Below are 22898 nucleotides of genomic sequence, written 5' to 3' on the forward strand. Positions count from 1 at the left end.
AAAAGAAGACATTTATTAACAAAAAATTGTTACGAATTAACATTTTTTCAATTTTTTTCTCAGTCTGTGAACAGGGTGCATGCTCAGCTACAGGATGTGTACAGTGTAAACAGGTAAAAGAACAGTCAGCAAGAAGTCTGTAGCAAGGAATATTACATACAGAAGAGGTTTCGATTAGTCAGAGTTTTAATGGGATGGAGAAGGGAATCAAAATTTGGTAATGAGGGAGGCATTAAACTATATTAGAGACAATCCCTTGATCCCCAGGGTGAGAAAACATAAGAAGAAGAGAGAGATTAGGCTGAGCGGTAACAGAAGGAAACTATGAGGAAAACAAGGCAATTACGATTATTGAATTTACTCAAAATACTTGCAAACACACAATTGAGACCAATCCTGCATATGCTATGGTTAGGTGGGCAGAGATATATACTTCATCTTGGATAGCTACCTGCCACACACCAGAACTAAAACAAGCATTTTTCAGAGAACCTGATAATCCCCACACTCAATTTATGTGGATTAGATGAAATTTCCTCTTTCTTTTCAGCAATTTTGGCAGACCACTGTACATTACGAAGGGCTGCCATTATCTTCCTCTGAACGCCGGTAAGATAGTTTGCAATTTTATCTCAGTATTACCAAAGAAACCTGTAATCTCTAGCTACATTATTTTAAATAATGCAACCCAGCAATCACATCAACAAGCAGAATCCTCACAAATTAGGAAGTTTTTATCTGAAAGAAAACAACATTATTTATTTGCTATCACTTGCCTTCAAAATAAAATCACCCAGGCATCTTAAGAATGTAAACAACAAGTGTAAATTCTAGTCTTTTTTTTTTTTTTATCCTACAGAAGAAACACATCGGATAGATAAAAAAAAGTGAGTGATCACTAAAAGTGATGCATTTTGGTAGAACTGGTGTAACTGGCAGTGTGTTCAGCAAAATCAGTATGCTGTAATCTGTCATCACACACTGGACTGCCATCAAAATGCCTTCTGATAACTGGGCATCTAGATAGATATTTACTAGGTTTAATCTCCTTTTCTAGTAGAGGTTTGGAATGCATCGAATTTGGTCGACATTTCTAAATAAGGCTATTGACTGATATTAGTTTCAGCAGAAAACCCTGCAACATAGATATTTTTCATTTTTTCTGTAAGCATAAACTTTTTACCAAAAAAAATGTTCTGGTTTCCATTACAAAACAGTACGGTAATTTGAATTAACCTGTTCTGATCACTTCCTGAGAGATTTTTCCATGGTCCTAAATGGGCAAAGGATCACAGTGCCAGAGTAGGAATTTGTGGGAAGATCAGTGTATTACATAGCAGTCCATCAGTATTATCTACTCAGATCAACATTTTTTAAAAAATAGTAAGTTAAAAAATTATTAGAAATGGGATTTTTCAGATGTGAACATTTTGGCATCAACAGCAAAAATAATGCTTTAGTGGGTTATAGTAATAAACCAAAAATAGGACAGAACTGTTATCTCATGATGTTGCATAATGAGCTCTGTGAACTAATGAATCCTAAATCAATTCAGGGCCAGCCTTATTTTCACTGACACAGAGAATTCTGCCTCTGTGTGTTGTATGTGTGTGTTTGTGTGCCCAAGTCATTATAAATTGTGCTTATTATTTCTGCTCACCACCTTAATGATGGAGCCACTTCAGCATTTCAATAGAGTCAGCAAGAACACTCACTCAGGAAACCAGAGGGAGGTTTTTTATGGGCATTTATATTCCTCTTGCTGGAATTATACCTGTACAAATATATATTTCACTGACCTTTCCCTTACTTAACATTAGTGTGACGTTTCAGTTTCCACAGGTGACCTGCAGGAGCTGGGGTAATTTTTCCTTTCCTCACCCTATGGTTTGGCTTCTGGCAGGCTTTTTTCTTCGTTACTCTGAATCGGCTATAGCTGGACAAAACACTGTGCTGGATGCATCCATTACCTTAGTGCTTTGGTGCTCCATAGCACATTAGCAGGGACTCGAGAAAAGCAGGGAGGCAACTTGTCCATGGCACGTAAGAGTGATCCACATCTTAGAGCTGCTGACATGCTCCCATGCAATTCCCTCACTGTTGTGAGACTTCAGATAAAGGTTCTGCCCTTCAATATCACAGGTCTCTTCTGGTACTTTGCAGCTTTCTTGAACCTTGTATTAGATTGCTTGAAAGGGTTTCATGACTGGCAGCTCCTGGGGCACATGAATTAGGTGCTCTGCTCACCCATCCTCCTGGGCACAAGTGTGTCACCTTGCTGCTTATCACTGGGCACAAGACTTGTTAACATGTGCAGCCTTTCTTTGCAAGCAGTAAGTGGGAGCACATGAGAATTGTTTGCAAATTTAAGATAATTACATGGAAAGCGTCTCAACTCTAGGTGTTTGCAAAGCCTCAAGCATTTTCTTCATAAGCTGCTTTGGGCTGGAAAATCCTATAAAATTACAAGGTCTTGTTAGTAAACTTTTCTTACCATTCTTCTCTGGGTAGGAGCATAGATAACATGGTTTGGCTAATGATTTCCAAGGAAAGCAGCTGTACTAATAACGAGCTGTACACTCAGGCTAGGATCCTCCTTGGTCACTGTGATTGCTCCCCTCTACCCAAGGCATTTTATAAAATATGGTAATTAACACAGCATCTTCAGACAGTCTAAATTTATTGCAATTTATATGTTCAGGAGTCTTGGTAAAAGGCCAGTGCTGGCATTTCTTTAACTAATAATTATTGTGTTTTATTGTTGTTGTTCTCTAACACATTAACGAGCAAGGACCCAGCTTTATTAGAATTCACTTGGCCCCACTGTTCCATGCATATTTATTATGCGAGAGAATAGGATTCTCTTCCTCTAGCCTTCACTAATTTAAAAGAAGATATCCTCAATGAAATGTATTCAAATATTTTGACATTTTGCTTCACCTCACTTACAGAGCAGAAATTGTTTCTGACAGTTATTATACAGTACGGGAATCCTGCTGTTTCACTCTGCTGAAGCGCAGGTTGAAAAGACACAGCAATTGCATTTTGTTCAAAGAGTGATTCTCTGGCCTAGAAATAGCAACACTGTCAGCTGTGATTCACTGGAAGTTTAGATAATATCCTCTCTGTACCTCTCCACCAAGAACATGGAATATGTTTTTTCTCTTCTTCTTAAAACAGAAAAAAAATCAATCAAAGTGTTGGGTTGGAAGGGAAATTTAGCGCCTCCAACTTTGGGGTCTGAAGTAGAGGAATGTGTAGATTTTGAAATGTAAGTGGAAACTGGGAGAAATGGGAGTGGGAATTTTTTCCTTCTTTCAGATGCTTTCAGTTCTGTGTTGTAAAAAGACCTATTTACAAGACAAATTAGAAGAGGTAAAAAATATAAATACCTGAGTATTTTCAAAGATTTAAAATTACCAAAATAATTATAGGGAGCACCTGCCTGATTATTCTTTTGTCATGCTACATCTGTGGTAACATCTTTTTTAGGCACAACAATCATATGTAAAGCACAATGGCAGATTTCTTAGCTTATCTCCCAAAATTGCCTTGTAACATGAAAAGCTTGGCCTTTTTTCTTCCCATTTTAGAATGCATTTTGGTGCTCTCTAGAATACATATAGGTTGAAAAAGAAATTTTAGCTTTAGATCTATACAATCAACTCTGAGCAAAGTTGAGAAGGGTGGTAGTGGCATATTTAACACTTTAATTGAGCCCAAAGTTTCACAAGGGCAGTTTATTCAATGGCAAGTAGAAGAACACTTAGAGAATCTAATGCAGGAGGGGGAGGAGGATGGAAAAATACAAGAAAAAAAACTGTGAAAGGCTCTCCCGCATGCTTTGCTCCTCCCTTTATTGTTCATGTTATGCAGATCCTATATCAGAACCAAGGGTTCTTTTTTCAGAATAAGAAAGAGGAAGCCAAATGCACAGTGAAAAGAAATCACAATAGTGGTATTTAATACAGTTCTTTAAGATTTCAGAAACTGAGTTTCTGTCAAAACCACAGAATATTGCAGAGGGGGGTAGAAGACAGTGATAAAGGGCCTGTTCTTGTAAAAGGGGATTGTTCAGCTGTAATCTCTGTTCATGCTCCTGTCGTATCATGGGAGAATCTGACTATTACATTGATGAGAAAATAATGAATGTAATATCTGAGAAAATCACAGGGCTTGAGTTGTTTCCTAACTTTTCCATGCAAAAAAAAAAGCCTCCCATACAGAGACAGACATTATTAACTGGAGAGAAATAATGAGAGCGGCAGCAGGATGTGGCCCTCCTAGTCCTGGAGGTGCAAGTCTGGACTGTCAGATGCAATGAGCAGCAAGGCATGCGAGCTCCTATCACACCCTGCTCTATTAAGGCAAGTGAATGGAAGCTGTAGCTCAGATTTCGGTTTCTGCCACTTTGTCAGGGGGCTGGAGGAAATAGGACGCCTGTGAAGGGTTCCCAAGAAGGCTTTGAAGAGAGTAACATGCTGCAACTCTCTTCTGCCAGTCGCTCAGGCATGAGGCACGCTCACCCTTGCAGAGCTGCACACACACAGGGTGCTCACAGCCAGAGCCCTGTCAGGGCAATCACTCACTAGGGAGCCACCCCAGTTTAAGCATGGGCATCACTGACTGTCCGGAGTGTCTGTTCTCCCCTCATCAGAGCCACATCCAGCCCTCCTCCAGGCACAGAAGCTTTCTCATCCTCCCCACCCCATGTTAAAGCTCTTCCTCACAAAACATGAGCCTGTCCATATTCCTGACCAGGTCCAGCTCCTGGCCCCCACCATCCCTCAAGGAGTGATCTTCTTGAACACATTGTCTCACAAAAATAGTCATGATACACACAGACATAACAGGGTGTCAAAGCCTGGGAAAAATGGGTTGATCTTAATTGCACAGCCTGCTCTGGGGACCTCTGCTTCCACATCGTATTCCTAGAGAATCACACTTTGTAGATGGCAATATCTCTCAGGGAACAGTTGCCAGCAGAACAAGGTGTCTTCTGGAATCATGATTTGCCTAATTTCATAGTCAAAAAAAACTTGTATTGCATTTGATCACCCTTTTTATGTGAAATGTCAGCTGATATTTATGTAACTATATGTGCCAGCTTGTGCAGTGGATGACGCCATTGGAATGGATGATTTAAGGGGCATTGGCTGTGAGGGCTTAGAGAAAGATACAGTACATCTGTACAGTGTCTAGCATCATGCAGGTATGTAATTAATCAACTGTATGTACTGCCTGGACTCAGCCCTCTTAGTGGGACATGCCACTATCTTGCTTTTCACAGTGCCTGGAAGTGTCCCTATTTCTTTGTGCTCTCTCAGCTGTTCTCCTACCTTCTCACTAAGCCTAGGACTGACAGAAACAGCAAGGTAAACTGTGTGCAGACAGGGTTTAATGAGTACTGTCCACACACTGTAGTTCTCCATAGGTCAAGAAAATAAGCAGTGGTGGAATTAAGATTTGTTCAATACCAGCACAATGCCAGTATTACAGCAAAGATTGATTATGCAAAACCAAAATTTAATTCTAATAAATGCAAGCTCATAGGCTTCATAATGAAAGTATATGGAAGCATAAAGAAAAAATACCCAACAAAATAAAACAACAGGGTTGCATTTATAAATACACCTTTTGAAGCCCAAACAAAGAGTACACACAGAGAGTCCTAGCAGCTGGTGCAGCCTGTTCTCCATGGCATTACCTGCCATGGCAGCAGCTACAGTGTGTACTGGCTCCTGGCACAATTCACAGGTAGCAATTGCCAGGGCTGCTCCGCTCACCTGAGACATTGCTACCAAGAGAAAGCGTGTGCAATGGCTGAGCTCAGGTCCCAGGGCCCCGAGCTGCCCCTGTCCCATGGGAGAAGAGGTGCCACAAGATTTCATGGTGTCTCAGCACAGCAAGTCTGGTCACTTGATTCAGACTCATGATAGGATGTAAAAGAGCTTAGGAGAGTGGAAATGGAGCAATGCAGGCTGTGATCACAAGTCATAATATTTGTACCTTTTGTTCTGGTGATTTAAAATTATGTTCATGTCTAGTATCCACTGCAATAAGATTTCTAGCCAGTTTCTTTTGACTATCTGTTTCCACAGCTGACCTTCAGAGACAGGAACACTAGTGGGCTATGCAATTCCCCCTCAAATCTAGAGAAAATTCTACTGCACATATTTCAGCACTGATTTCTCCATAAATGACAGTGCTAACCATTCCAGGCTTGTGATTTTGGGTGCAACCTTTTCCATTCATGTTAATTGCCACTGGGTTTCTTTAAACCCATTACAAGAGGTCTCAGAGATTACTCCTATTTTGTAAACCATTGGATAATAAAAGCAACCAAACGTATCAGAGAAGTCTACTACCTAATTACAAAATCTGCAGTTTTTCTCATTTAAGCAGGGTAAAATCCAATAGTTCAGTTTTACTCTTACTTAGTAAGTTAGAACCATGGCCTTTTCTTATTGTAATTGTTCAGAGGGCAATTAAATCCCTCCCAATACCTTTACCAGCTGTTTCCCTAAGAGATCTATCTGGGTGTTTCTGGGATCCCAATCATCACAGCCTTTCTGTTGTAGTGCTAGGTTTGGTTTAGCAGGCTGCAGCTTTCCCTGAGAGCTCAGCAGAGCTGCTTAGGGCAGTGTGACCATTGTCGCCCTCCCGTAGTCCATTTGGGACAGCTCTGTGGTTTTGCTCCGGTAGCTATCAGGTCTACAACACAGTGATGGCAAAGGAGGTGAGAAGGGTCTCCCCATGAGGGTTTCAGAAAATCTTTAATCTTACATCTCATCCCAGCAACCCCCAGAGGCAGAGAGACCCTGTGATCCAGGCGCAGGGGTATTTTGCCAGATCGCGGGGGCAGTACATGGGCAGAGTTGGGGTGCAGGAACCAATAGGGAGGACCCGAGGGAGTGGCCAGGGCTAGGGGCAGGGGAGCATGGGGCAGGGGGGAACAATGTGAAAGGCATTTAATAAATGAATCAGTGGGAAATACAACACCACACCTTTCTGCTAATCCCAAGGACTATATTCATAGATTTCTGTTTGCAAAATCCCTGTGGGATGTGGTAGTGTCATTATCTCCACTGTACAAATAAGAAACAGACACACAGAGAGATGAAGGGTTCCCAGGTGGGAGAGAAGGGCCAGATATCCTTGGGATTAGTGCAGTGAAAGGCTTAGTACCCCAGTGGTCCCTTCCACCGCAAAAGTCTGCGATGCAGATGCTCTGCCCATGTTCAGAGGAAGACTAGAGAAATCCAGCAGCAGAAAATAAGGGGCCTCTCTCAAGGTACCTGAGGGCTGAGGAAGGTATTCTTGGCCCAATGGGCCAGGCTCCCTGAGTACAGAACAAAAATGATCAGCAACAGCAAAGAGTGTGCTATTTTTCTTTGCCTGGAAAACCAGATAGGATGGATCTTTCTTTCTGCAAGACAGAAATATCTTGCATAGAGCAGAAGCTGTTGCTTAGATGAGCCACGGCAAAGTGAGGCCAACTTTGACTGGGGTTAATGTACCCTTTTATAAATTTGGTCCTGTGATTATTCAAGGTCATATATGAAATCTGTAAGGTTGGCAAGGCACCAAATTCAGATCTCCTAATCGATGTGCCGTTTCCTAATTGCTGAGCAGTCTATGTTTTTAAGCTTTCAGACTCCATATTAACATAAAGTCCTAGCATCAGTTGCAGCTCTTCTTAATGGAATAGCACTTAGAGCAAAATTGATGCCTCTTTAAGAGCAAGACAGTCCTGAAATGGCATGTTTCTGCCAGATCTTGGGCACGTTCTTGGAAAGCAGTGCGCTCACTGGGCATCACAACCAGAGAACTGTCGAAGTCATTGCAACAAATGCTGGTTTGGTTGCAATTTCTTCTCAGAAGTACTCCAGACCGGGGTTTTGCCTATGTAAAGAGTTCAGGATTTAGCCCAATAGTAATAAAGAAGAAAATCAAATCCCCTATATGCCTCATTTTCAAATGCTAAAAAGCATTTTTTTCCCCAGATTATTGAAACAGGCCTCACAAGTTTACCACTAATTTCATGTTATGTTGGGGCACTCCCCCTGCCATGCAGTCCTGGGAGAGGGGCCCTGGGGACAGACATGGGGTTTCCCTGCCCCTGGTCAGCCTCGTTCCCATTGGTTGGTTTGTGTTTCCCTGCGTGGGCAAGGACCCTCGGGTCCCGTGATTGAGCAGTTCCTCGGCAGATCCCAGCCATGCGGCTGGAGAAATAAACAGCTCTGAAATATCTATCAAGAATCCATCCATATATATTTCTTTCCACAGGCCTCGCTGCCTGATACACGTGTTGCAGTATCCGCACTGTAACAAATGGTGGCGAAATGCTGGCAAGACACTGATCCCTAAGGACAGAAAATTTGTGAGTAAAAACCAATCTAGATCTCTCTCTTCTTGCCTTAGTTTGGATATTCCATATCTAAACTATGGAGGAACTGTGGGAAGACTCTCGGCTCTCAGAGCCGCATATGGACATTTATCTTAAACTTGAAAAGATTCTTGAACAACGATTTGTAAATTTTAGCTTAATTCAAGCTCAAAAGGAACTGAAACACTTCCTGGCATGGTTGTTTAAGAACTTTTTCTATGTTTCTTGGGATTTAATTCTTACCAAAGACTTTTGGAATACCATTTGGACACAGTTAATTTCTGAGTCAAAATATATGCCGATGGAAGAATATTTTCATGAATATTATTTAATTACCGAGACTGTTGAGCAATGTCAGCTGTGTCCTGGCAAAGGGAAGCCTGGCGCAGGGACCGTGCGGCCCAGGCCACGTGGACCGGGCACTCTCCGAGCAGCAGCGAGGCAGTTCCCGCGTGCAGGCGGAGCCACACGAGCCGCAGTGTCGGCAGCGGAGCGAGGCACGGCGGGAGCGGGGCGACTCAGCGGTGCCCACCCATCCCCACACAGCACGTGGTGGAGCGGGCCCCATGAACACCCGACCGAGAGGGGCGGCATGTGGGCGGCGGCGGGCGGCAGTGGCGGTGGAGCGGAGCCACGCCCAGCCGAAACATGTGCTGGAGCAGGGCGCGGGGTGGCCACCGCTTGGGGGCCCGGCCGAGACGTGGGTGTGGCCCCAGGCAGCAGCAGTGCAGCTGAGAGCAGAGAAGACGGCGCGCAGGGAGATGAGCGGCGTGGCCTGGCCCAGCCCGCACAGCCCTGAATGAGACCCTGGGAAGGGCGCGCAGGCACGAGCAGCCCCGACGGCTCCAACGCAGGAGCGAGTGAAAACGAAAGCACAACCAGGAACGCAGCGAGACAGAAAACAGCAGCCACTCGGAAAAAGGAAAAAATCACTGTAGCTAAGGGTTTAGGAATAGTAAAATGGTATAATGTTAAACAAAATTATGGTTTTATAACAAGATGTGACAACCAAGAAGACATATTCGTTCATAGAACTGCTATTAAGAAGAATAACCCTGAAAAATACATCCAAAGTTTAGGAGATGGGGAAGTGGTAGAGTTCAAAATTGTACAAAGTAGAAAAGGGTTACAAGCATCGCAGGTCACTGGGCCTGATGGTGTTTCTGTTAAAGGCAGTATATATGCTAAAAATCGTAGTCATGTTAGACAATACCTCCATTATAAGCCCCCCTACAGTCTCCCTTTCCTAACCCCACCTTTCCCTTTTATCCTATATCCTATTACCCCCAGTGTATTCCCAATCTGTTTTTTCACCCATGGTTTCCCTCACAAAACCATGCCTTTGCCAATTGTTTCCCCAAAAATCCCTTTCCAATGCCGAGTGGGGGATGAAGAGGGGGAGGGAAGAAATTAACTATCGTTGTTTAGAGTTCCAACAGGTACAAATGGAAGAAACCCTCTCCTGCCTCAGTTTCCCCACAAAGCATGCCCGGAGAGTCCTGTCTCCCTTCTGTCAGCCTTAAGATGTTCCAGAGAATCTGTTTGGACATTTAAAGACTCAGGAGGGTGGCTTGTTTTGTTTTGAAACTGTCCCTGTTATCTCATGTTTATCCAGTTGTTTTCAATGTTAAGTTTTAAATCTCTTTTTGTTAAAAATAAACAGGTGAAATGTTGGGGTCCCTTCCCCCCTGCCATGTAGCCCTGGGAGAGGGGCCCTGGGGGCAGACACGGGGTTTCCCTGCCCCTGGTCAGCCTCGTTCTCCATTGGTTGGTTTGTGTTCCCCTGTGTGGCCAAGGACCCTCAGGTCCCGTGATTGAGCAGTTCCTCGGCAGAGCCCTGGCCATGCGGCTGGGAAAATAAACATCTCTGAAACATCTATCAAGAATCCATCCATATATATTTCTTTCCACAGGCCTCGCTGTCTGATACACGTGTTATAGTATCCGCACTGTAACAATGTTCTCCTTTTAGCTAACAGGGAATGGGCAGCACAGGAGCTGAGCTTTCTGCCTGGGTCATGAAGGATAAGTCAGCAGCAGGCTTTGGGCTGGACTCCAGGTCTCTGCAGAATTGTAACTACCTGAATAAAAGCACATTGTTAATAAGACAAGACTGCAGCAAGACAGTCAATGATTACATTAAAATCTAGGATATGCAAAGCAGCTCACTGGGCTTCTTCACTGAAAGTTTTAAGTACATTTTGATTGTGCCTACATTAGTCACCAGTGCAGACCAGGGTGAAAACCGACAGACAGCAGAGAGAAACAGGTGGTGCAGAGAACCTGATGCCAATCCCGTGCAAGTTCTTGAACGCCCATTTGTGGCTGAGGTGCTTTCCTACTGCAGATACACTCTTAATGCCCATTTTAAGACTGGCTGTAAACTGTTGCTATTTGCTCTCAATTTGTATAAAGAAAGAAACTGCTTCCAGACTGGAGGTGTCACTTGGTTCATAATTCTGCCATGGTTCCTTTGTATTAAAAGTTTGGGACTGCTCTGTCCCACTGATTAGTGAGAGTAGAAGTCTTTGAGCACTGCATACCTCAGACATTTAAAACACCTTCTTTTCAGTCTTGTAGAGCATTAATTCTGTATGGCACATAGCCCCGCATCAGTTTCAACTTTGATCTTGAGAAACCACTCAAAGCAGAGATTAGTATTTAAATCTAATGCCCGTATTAGCTCACTCTTGTTCATCTTCCAAATGTTGGGATGCCAGTGGTGTGGATAGAGAGTGATGTGTACTATCATCCACAGCTAACAGAGAACACAATGACCTTGATTTGAACACAGGCACCATAGGTGACAGACCTATGCTAAAGGGCAGTCAGATCTCACGTTGTCATTTCAAAGTGTGTATTCAGTGTAACTTTTTAGAAAACAAGATGAAATATAATTCTTTAGCTTCAAAGGAGTCTTTTTGAAAGTTGTGATATTTCAACAAAAGATGACAACGTGCCACCACAGAATAACTCATGAATGCAAATACAGCTCACCTCATTGTTCCTGGCTTTCTTCAGAAGCTGCACATCTTACTTTTCTAAAAAATGTAGGCTGGAGAACTAACAGAATTCAAAAGAACTTCCTTTCAATGTAAAGAGTTGTAAGAGTGTTAGTTCTACAAGTCTTTAAGGAAATCCAATTATAAGTTCCTTTATATTCATACACCTTGCCAAAAGAGGAACTTTTTTCTCCACTGGTGTCATATTCTCAGTGGGGACTCCACCGTGACAACGGTGCTGAGTTTCGGTGCCTTTCTCATTAGGAAACGACTGCCATCGATTCCCAAGAGACGGGGGTGGGACCCTGCCATACTGTCCTAGCCAGCAGCATGTTGTAAAAGGGGCTTAATGTTCACAAGCTGTGCATGAAGGTTCTCTAAGGCCATTGACTTCAAATTTTAAAATGGGTACTCTGCTGAAAAAGCAGCAAAGTCTAAAAGTAATTGTTCCCATATTGTGCTGTGAACTTCTGAGCAAAATGCTTTCACTTCCCCTCCATTTACAGCTGTACATAATCACAGGTGGTTACTATCATCATTACTATTATTATTATTATCATCATCAACATTATTTTATCCCAAGCAGTTTAAAACAGGTTTCTGTTTGCCAGACTTTTAATGAAATAATAGCATCACACTGATGATATCTGATGTAATGCCTACAATTTTACAAGCAACAGTGAATTTGGGGAAATCTGGAGTTACAAAAGATCAAGGGAGTAATAGAAGGAGTATTAATTCTATCTGCTGTATGTCAGTCTTAGGCTCTTTTAACACTCACACGTATTCACAACACTTTCAAATAAAGAACCTCTTATCTCCTTTGCCAATCCCATTTGCTGCAATATTTCTGGTAATAATCTTCCTGGTAGGCCCTGGTGCTGTGACGACAAATTCTATTTCTCTTTATCAGTGAGGGTTTAGACATTTATATTTCCAGAAGACATGACAGAGATACACCAAGTCCTAAACAGCCTTTGTTGCATTGCACTAACGTTCCAGGGCAAAGGCTCTTCTGGACCTCAGGGAATACTGAGCCAGGGGGATGTAAAACATCACAGATAGGAGGATGGCTGCACCACCAATTTGGCAGAAGGATGAGTCCATATCAGCCTCTCCATTCAGATCCAGAGGGTGGTTTCACCAGAAGCCTTCCCACTGCACTCACTCACAGAGCTCTGGCTCTCACCATAGCACATGCCCGGAGCAGATTTGCTCTATGGGAGGTGCACTTGATGAACACACTTCATGATCTCCAATGCTGTGGGCATTCAGTCCATGGCACCAGACCTGATAATGCCCTCTAATTCTGTATAGGGTGAGTGGAAGGGTTTGGCACCAACTGAGTAACGTCACCTACCTGCTCCTGCCAAACCATGCTGCCTACTGGCCCAGATATGGCCAAGTAGAGTGAACTGGGGTGAAATCTGTTACAATTGCCAGCATCAACAGCTCCACAGGCATTACATTCTCTTGAAACCTCAGAAATGTGCAAAATATTTCCTGTGTGGCTGTTTCATAAGAAGTGTCTGGACAATCCAAAGCTGTTCCATCAGATGACTTTCATGGTCCTCATGGATCCACCAAGCCAATGCTCTCCTTCAATGTATTTTAAAAAATCTATCATGCTGCCACAGCTCACTTAATCACAGATAGCATGTTATTATTATTAGACATTTCCTTTTAAATAATTAAGGACATTTCCTGAGGCTTCTCTAAGATCTACAGTTGATAGCACTAGAGTTCAAGGCTTTTATATCAGTATATCAGAGATACGCTACATGTCACTGAGGCAGAAGGGAGAGTATCACACTTAAATTGCAGGAAGGAAGTGGGAGACTCTAAAGCACTCTTCTGTATCAGCTGGAGCCATGGATGGCTTTGTTCTGCTCCCATCACAGCCCCTTGAAGCAGCTGGCAGCAGCGGTGCTGGACAGGAGCAGGCAGAACATGCTGCCTGGAGGCTCTGCCACCTCCAGAGTGGTCCCACTAGAAAACGAACAGTTTAGAACCATGTTTTGCCTCTTACATTTCCAAAGCACCAGACAAACAATAGCTAATTACAATCCATATGAAAGGATTATATGCTTGGCAGCTTGTGGTAATGCCTTTATGTAATTGCTCAGGACTTTCAGAAATCTAATACTTTGTTGCTAAATCGCCTAATAAGAATTTCTGTGCTTGGACAATGGTGATTCATAGGAAAGATCAAGCCCCATCTATCACTTTCCTGTGGGTACAGTTTTATTACAATTGCCGACATATTCAGTCAAGTGTCAGTGACCACTCCATTGCAAACAGCAATCTTGGCCTCTGTAGCTCATGGAAACAGGACTTCTCTTCAGGGAACCTTGGCATGCACACCTAGCATGTTCTTCATTGTTCTTCATTGCAGGCACCTCATAAATGCATGGGGCTGGGGTCTCACTGCTGGGAGCTGATCAAGGCCTCTGATGGCAGCTTTAGATCTGGCCCATAGCCTATAGGCTGGCGTAGAAAAGCCCTATTCTTAAAAACAAAGTAAATGCTGCAAAGTTCAGGAAAAGAAACACATAGCCACCCACTAAAGACCTGCTACTATCTCTTCAATCTCATCCTTATGAATACAGTAATTAGGATGGGAAGAGAGAGTACAGAGAATATATCTTTGAATGGGAACAGGATATTTTCAAAGAATCATCAAAGTTTTGTGCTTAGGAAGGATACTGTAACTGTTCTGATAATTCTCCTCCAATGCACAAAAAGCTTAAACTGTGACAGCAATGAGTGCCATCTTCAGCAGCAATCCTTTTGGCCTCTGCAATGAGTAAGGAGCATTTGCAGCTACAGCTCTATAGCCTTCCTGGGAAACCCCAAAGAGTTGACACAAACATACTGGAGGATGAGAGGTGGGACCCAGAGCCAGGAAAGCAGACACAGAGCAGTACACCCTGTCAGCAGATATTTCTCAGTCGGGCCCTAAATCAGCCACAGTTTTTTATGGTCAAACTGTGCCCAAACTGGACAAAGACACCCCTGGTGTCCCCCCACCACCAGATAACCCAACCACTTGGGAACCACCAGTCCCTGCCCAGCACTGACCTAACAGGTATGCAAAACCAGGCAAACATTGCTAGAGAAAGTAGTGTGTGCATCCGCTTCACTTTGGGAGCCAGCTGAAGTATAGCCAACAAGTTTAATGGACATTTTCACTTCTGAAGGTGAGATGCTTTGTTAAAGCAGTTATGTGGTCAGATAGATTTCAGCAGTCAATATTCAACACTAGCAGAAACTATACTGATGGTGCTGAAATCTACCTTTGCTCAAAGGAGTAAGACATACACTTTTTTTCAAAGTATTTCATCTGCCCCGTTGCTGTTTTAGTGGAAACATTTGGTCTTACACTGCAGGAATATAAAACAGACTGAAGAGTGTGAGCAGGGCTAGCAAAGCCCCACGTGGGGCAAGGTGTGTGCTGACCTCAGGAAGGAGGGCAGGTTGCTCTGGGACAAAGAGTGGGCACTCCACATGCCAAGGAAAAGCACTAAGAACTTCATCAGGCTGGTGTGCACCAACTGAGAACAGAAGCCTGTGCAAATTACAGCCTCTGAATGTCTCAGTAGCTGAGACAGATACATTTCACACAGGGCAACAGAGCTGCTCTTCAGATGCATACCAAGGGACCCTTGGGCTCTCTGTTCCTTGGCAGTGACCAGGAACAGGGCCTATCAAGAAGAATAAGAAAAGAGCCAATCAATGCCCTGCCCCAGTAATTTCCCATTCCTCTCACCCCATTTTCCACATGTCCTGTACTTGTCTCCATTTGGGAGAAAGTCACGGCATCACACTTTCTGACAATGTCAGTTATTCCAGCTGTTGAAATCTCCCTGTGTAGCAGAGGGATTTTACTGACAGCTGTTTCAGAGACCAATAGCTAAGCACAGTTCCTACTACATAGCAATGTAATCTATTTCTCTCCCTCAGTCATGCTGATGACCAGCATTGTACCTGACAAGTGATGAGTGTATTACACTAAATTCAGAAACATGTTTTAAAAAGCATTGGCCTAGTAAAAACTTGGTTTATTCTTCCCTGCCTCCCTCTGGCATATACCCTAGAACATTCTGAAAAATCATCAAATGTTAAAGAGATTGATTTTGATTCTTTTAATTATTACATGTAGCTTTTGTTTACCATAAAGATATTTTGGGGGAGAGAGGTTTTAGGGACATGTAACCTCCCTCAGCTTGGAATGACTTCAGTGGCTTATTTCCCATTGTTTTACAGCTGCACAATGAGTAAAAAATCTTCACACCAGAATATTTAGCATTGCAGATGCACAGTACCAGTGTTTCTGCTTTGTTTAATGTTTGGTACAGTTTCAAAAGATGTGCTTTTCCCTATGAATGTTGTGGCCAAATTTGGCCAACTGGTGTAAGCCTTGGGTATTCCCACTACCTGGGAGCAGAGCCCTGTCTACAGTATTTTCAACAAGTTGCAGTCTTGCTGTGCTATTTTATATGATGGGTTTTGTGGGGTAATCTTAACAGATCAGTGCTAGGGTTAACAAGTTGAGGGAAACCATGTCAACACCTAGCCATGGTCTTGCTGCCTTCCTGGGAATGCGGTGAAATGGCAAAGGAAACACAATACCAGTGTGTCCTTGGTTCTTCTATTTGAAGAAACATCCAGAATAGACTGTGCACTTGTGTCCTTCCCTTTGGAAGCCAGAAATATAGGCGTGATTGCACCAGCTTTTATGTATCATGCAATTGTAAGGATCACCCCTCTACTTATTTCAGAGTCATTGTCCTAAAACGGCATATTGTACTTCTGACTTTCAAATCGTCTTCCTCTCAAGTGCTCCTCCCTAGTGTTCATTCATGTTTTTAGCTACTTCTCTGTGCCTATTAGCTTTGCAGTAGTACTATAGGCACCGGGTCTGCACAGGGGATGATGAAGCCCTCAGTGCACTGCACAGTGCTTTCACCCATCTGTAACATCAACAGTAGGAGAAGTGCTTTGGAAAAGGCTGGGAAAGGGTGCCACTCATGGAAGAATACATCTCAGCTCTGCAAACTACTATGTCTTTAAAACAGCTGTGGGAAAACTGTGGTGGAGACAACGAAAGGGGAAAAAGAATAAGTGATATAGAATAAGTGAAGAAATTGCCTCAATACTCTTCCTTGTTACTGTGCAAGAACAGAGCATGAGGAACAATTACCACCTGAGAAACAGAAATCAGCACAAACACAAGTGACAAAATGCCCTGTTTCTAATGATCAAGATTAACTTTCCCCCATAATCAAGACAACATCGCCAAGTGTGTTGTCAATTCCATTTCAACAAAAATAGAGGATTTCCACCAAAAAAAAAATCCCTTAAAAGCCCTCATATGGAAACAGGAAATCAAAAGAACTTTCTGGAATGCTTTCTGTACAGAGCCATCGCCTTAATTCTTAAATTACCGCTCTTCATTGAGACACTTTCCTCAGAGAAAAAGAAGCTGTGACCAAAAAGTACCACAAAAGACAAACCTCTGGTGAATGGCTGAGCTTTTAATGACAGATGAGAACAAGGAACAGACTCTGAATTAAATTATGAGCAAAATTTTGATGTCTATAGCACAAAACCGAGAATGGACTTAAAAGACAGCAGTCGTGAGGCCTTCACAGGAAACACAAAAGATTTTAAAATATGAACGTGAATCAAGTCTAAATTTATCAGACAGGCTTAGTATCTGCTATAAACCCATAGTAAAGGAGGAAAGATCAAGCACACTATTATTGCTAGGACAAACTCATAAATTCTTGAGGAAAGAAAGAGAGGTACTGTATTGGGCTTGCATGGCCAGGTTTTGGTAGTGGGGGGCTACAGGGGTGGTTTCTATGAGAAGCTGCCAGAAGCTTCCCCCGTGTTCTACAGAGCCAATGCCAGCTGGCTCCAGGATGGACCCACCGCTGGCCGAGTCCAAGCCTGTCAGCAATGATGGCGGCACCTCTGGGATGTGATTAAGATTTAAGAAGCAGGGGGAGAGTTACTGTGCAACAGTGGCTGCAGCCGAAGAGGAGTGGGAGTATGTGTGAGAAACAGCTCTGCAGGCACCAAGGGCAGTGGACAAAGAGGAGGAGCAGGTGCTCCAGGCACCAGAGCAGAGGCTCCCCTGCAGCCCCTGGTGCAGACCATGGTGAGGCAGCTGTGCTGCTGCAGCCCATGGAGGTCCTCAAAGAAGCAGATTTCCACTGCAGCCCACAGAGGATCCCTTGCCAGAGGAAGTGGATGCCCAAGGGAGACTGTGACCCTGTGGGATGCCTGTGCTGGAGCAGGCTCCTGTCAGGACCTCTGGACCCATGGAGAGAGGAGTCCATGCTGGAACAGGCTCCTGGAAGGACTTGTGACCCCATAGGGAACCCATGTTGGAGTAGTCTGTTCATGAAGGACCTACACTAGAGCAGTTTGGGAAGAACTACAGCCAGTGGGAAGGACTCACAGTGAAGAAGTCTGTGGAGGACTGTTTCTTGTGGGAGGGACCCCACTCTGGAGCAGGGAAAGAGTATGAGGAGTGAGGAAGAAGGAGTGGCAGAGACAACCTGTGATGAACTGACCACAGCCTCCATTACCACTGAGAGGGAGACGGTAGAAAATTTGGGAGTACAGTTGAACCTGGGAAGAAGTCAGGGCTGTGGGGAAGGTGTAGTTTTATTTTCTCATTATCCTACTTTGATTTGTTTGTTAATAAATGAAACTAATTTCCCCAAGTTGAGTCTGTTTTGCTCATGATGGTAATTGACAAGTGATCTCTCCTTGTCGTTATATCAAACCACAAGCCACCCTTATGTTTTCTCTCTCTGTCCAGCTGCAGAGGGGGGGTGATAGAGCAGCTTGGGTGGGCACCTGGTGTCCAGCCAGGTTCAAACCACCACAGTTACAAAAAGATTTGAAAAAAAACCCTCCTTTATATGTGCTCATTTACCTTTCCTTTGTGTATTCGCACTCACTGCGCTAGAGCAATGGGATCTCTAAATCCAGGCTCAGCATCCTCACCAGAAGCCTGTGCCTGCTTTCTGTCCCATGGACCCCAGCTAGAAAAGTGGTAAGAGATCTGTGAGTATCGGGCAGTGAAGTGCAGAACAGGGAGCATCCCTCAAAGATGCTTATGCTGCCTCATTAAAAATGCAGGGAAGGAAGAGTGGACAGTAAGTAAATGGAGAGGCAGCCTCAAAAAAAAAAGGCTGGAACCTGCCTTTTCTTTTCCTTCTTTTTCTTTTGTAGCATTTTTTTTTTATCGTTTATGGTTGGTTGGTTTTGTTTGGGTGGTTTTTTTTAGTTGGGGAGAACCACAGCCCTTTAAGCTTTGATATTGTAAACCAGAAATGGGAAAGCAGGGATGGAAGAGAAAAGTAAGGTCTGTTCCCTGTCAGTGAGGAAGGGAACACAGGCAGGGACTACCTTTGACATTGCCTGCAATTAAACAGGGAACATCTCCATTTTAAATGTGTTGCTCTGACTCAATTGTTTTAACTATCAAGGCTCCTCAAGGATTTTTCTTTTTTTTTTTCTTTTCTTTTAGAGCAACTTACAATCTGGTAATACAGACAAAATGTAAATGTAACAAATCTTCAGTGCCACTGGTCCTTGAGAGCAGCAATTATCCTTCTCCAGGAGTGATGCAACACAATCACACCATTGTCTCGCCCCATCCACCAGATCCCCACTCCCACTCAGCAGGGCCCAAGTGCACTGAGGAGAAGTGAAGGGTATAGGCAAAGGGTTAAAAATGAGCTGTCAGATCTTAAGTTGTTTACCAACTTCTCTTGAATCTCATGGATCTTTGTGGTGGCTGAGGCACAGGCGAAACAGAAATCCTTGCTTTAGGGGCAGCCTCAAGAGCTGAGACTAAACATTACAAGCCCACCCAGGGACCCAGCCCACCTCTCCTGCATCCTCCACCACCTCCCTTGCCATGTGAGGAAGGAGATAACTTGTTTTTAAAAAAACAAGCTGTTTCCTTGACCCTCACCTGGTCTGCCCAAGGGAGGGAACAACACTTGGGTTGCCCTTTCCCACCTACTCTGGTGGAAGAGGGCTGGGAGCACTGATGTGACTTACATCACCCCCAGAAAGGTCTCAGCAGAACCCTGCCAGTGGCAAGGCATTGAATTGTTTCTGAGAGTGAAGGAGAGGGAAGTGCTTGCATTGAGCTCTCCACTTTGCTTACAGAGGACTGTCAGCAGCACCATCTTGCGCTGTTCCCTGCCAACATCCTTTCCTGACTGACAGCAGAGTGCTCACTGCTGAACAGAACACAAAATGAAGACCCAAGTTTATAGCCCACGATAAAAAAGAAGGTCACACTGGAGAGCATGCCTTGGAAGACAGCTTCTGCCATCCTCATATTTATTAAAGTGATGCTGAAAAATAAATCTGAGTGCGGTCGCTTTATCTGCTGAGAGCCTTCTGCACAGCAGAAAGGATTAGAGGGGCGATGGAGGGATCTACTGTGTTCACCCCACCTAAGTCTGTGCCTTTGGGAGCATGCAGGATGAAATTGCTCTGCCAGGGTTGGACTTCCACACAATTATTCATCTGGAGACCAAGTTAGAAACGGTAATGGACACCCAGGTGTTGGATTATCCCTAAGCCTGGGGCTAGGTTTCACCCAAAATGCTGTCAAAATAAGACAACTACAAACACAGGGTCTCTAGTCTTGTTTTTCCCCTATGGCTTCATGAGCACATTTGTGTTATTCCGTCCTTGCTGCTCCATGCCTACATGAAGGAGGTCCTGACCCAGAAGGCTCCAATCCTGCTCCTTGCTCCCGATGGGACAATGGCCCCGGCAGACCTGGGGGTGGGACTATCAGTGTGGGGAATGCTGATACACCACGACACAAATTGGCCGGCTCACAGGGGGACCAGTGTCGGAGCCCACTCCTGCTAAGCAGCTCCTGCACCGCCGATGGAGGCACCCTGGCTCCTCTGAGGATGGTTTCCTGCAGCAGCAGTCTCTCCTCCCTGAGACAAGCTGCACCCATGAGTAATGGTATGTGGAAGCAGCAAGAAATACCTGCTTCTCCAGGCAGGACAGCAGCTGTATTGCACTGCTCAGCAGCAATGACAGTGACAAAATCTGGCACTAAATTATTTATATTGAACACCGAATCCATAAAGGTAGCAGTCAGGGCCAGGCAGAAATTGTAACTGCATCATCTCTAGCTCTTGGCTTTGTTTCTATCATTGAGACCTGAATCTTGGAAAAAGGGTTTACCCCAGAACTGAGTGGGTTTGTCTTTGGTATGAGCCTCAGTACATAGGATGGTGTTTACACACCTATTGTTTCTTCGCAGCTTGTGATCCCATTGGCCAGAGCAGAGAGATTTTGCAAAGATATGATATTTTGACAATCTTTGAGAAAATCTGTGGCTGGGTAAAGAGGAGAGACACAAATTGCTGCTACACACAGTGTGAGCTCTGCAGCCAGCAACTGGCTGCAAATCCCAGCAGCTGGTGGCTGACCTGGCACTGAGGGGACTGTGGGACACAAGGAGGAGCAGTGGTAACACAACTCAGTGACACTATGAGAGAGATATGGGGGAGCTGCAGCAGAGGGAAGCAAGACATCTGTAGCAAATCCGCCTTTCCCAGGGATAACTGCCTTTCCAGGGCCCGTGACCATGGAAAAAAAAACTGGAAACATGATCTTAGAGCACCTTTTTATATGTGCTCTTTTTAAAATCTCAATATTCTTAAACTAACTTCATTATTTTGGGTACACAGATTCTCATTTCTGGGTACTTTACACCAAGCCATGCTTTCACATGAATGTCAGTGTGTGTGCCAATTTTTGGGTACCTCTTTCAGATGGCCGCTTAAACATCGTACCCTGGAAGTTCCCCTTATTCTTCAGCAGCTCATGCTGGAGAGGCTGTCTTAGACACAGACATCTAAGGATACCTAAATCCAGGCAATAGCCCCCCTTTCTGTGCTTTTCAAACTCCTCAGGAATTAGCATCTGTTTGAGCACAGCCAAATTTCCAACCTACTTGCCACATTGCAGCAGTGGCTTCTTGTTTTATCTGAGTCCTGTGCTGGAAGGGGTTCCCAAGGAGTCGTGCCCTGAAAGTTCAGGGGATCAGATGACAATTTGCAGAACTGTAATTTCTGGGCTCAAATATATGGCTCCATTGGAAGTGTAGGATCCCAGGGGTGAAATCTGTGGGGTGCCACAGCCATTCAGAGCTTCAACACTGCATGTCAAGACAGCCTCCATCACTTTCTGAAAGCTTCAGGAAAACAATGAATACAAAGCTGGAATCATTGACTGTTCCTATCAATTTATTGGCATTGCTTGTTTTCTTCCCCTTCCCCCAAGTTTTTAAATGTGAGGCAAGTGGCAGAAAAATCTAGAAGAGATTATATGACATTTTCCCATTTGCTTCTGCATGAGAACTCTTTAGAACAGTCACAGTTAAAGGGAAACACAAGTATAAATAAGTCTGTATATATATATGGGTATTAATAATAAGGGAAATAATACCTTGCTCCATCTTCTTTCCCTCAGCAAAGAATATTTTACATCTGTCTTTCGCCTGGCTTTATTACTTGCATCTTCAAGCACTCCAGTGAGTGCACACCAAAGAGGGAAGTGCCAGCATGGGACCCTAGTTTACACCAAAACCTCTGCCTTACTCTTTGTATGGCTCATAAGGCAAGAAACTGTTGCCTCTGATCAAATTGGAATACAATTCATACACTGCGTATGTCTATCCACTGTTCCCACCAGGCACAATTTTCATAGCACTGCCATAAGCTATTGAGGGTCTTTTTACCTTCCTGTAATCATTCCTGACACTTTTTTTCAACAATATAAAGACTATGAAGATAGCTAGGAGTGGGTGGTATTCCTGTTTTTAAGCTGAACAGAGGAAGAAGAGAGTTCGTTTGTTCTAGCTTTCCAGTCTCAAGTGGCACCAGTTGTTTTATTGTATTGGTTTTTTCTGACAAGTTATTTTGAATAAACAGAGCTGCTGTTACTGCTGTTTAAGGTGGCACTTGCTACATCCTCAGCTTACAGCCTCCTTAGGCTCCTTTGATGTCCCCTGTGGTTGTTTCTCAGTTCCCTCTTCCTTTAGAGATACCTCTGGGTCCTTGTTTCATTATGTTGAGTCACGCATAAGACAGACCGATGTGCTTGTGGTGCAATGATGAGGCTGGTACTGAGCCTGCACTGTCTGTAGTAGTTTATTATTGCTGCCAGTGAAAAAGAAATCTAAACCTGGCAGCTCAGCCTGCTGTGAATCAATATTTTACAGGTAGTGTACTTTGAAGAGATGACACAAAGACAGACTTGAAGGAGGAGAGATGGGGGGAAGGGAGGAAAGAGAGGAAGAGAAGAATTTACCTTGACACCCGTTGACATACTTTTCCACCAAAAGTGAGGGAAAACAAGCACCAGGCACTGGTGCTGAGGCTCTCTCACATAACAGGACTCAGCAGCCTTTACAGGAGCATTTACTCCCTGCTTGTCTT

This window comes from Corvus hawaiiensis, chromosome 3 (genome assembly GCF_020740725.1).
Source record: "Corvus hawaiiensis isolate bCorHaw1 chromosome 3, bCorHaw1.pri.cur, whole genome shotgun sequence".
Classification (NCBI taxonomy): domain Eukaryota; kingdom Metazoa; phylum Chordata; class Aves; order Passeriformes; family Corvidae; genus Corvus; species Corvus hawaiiensis.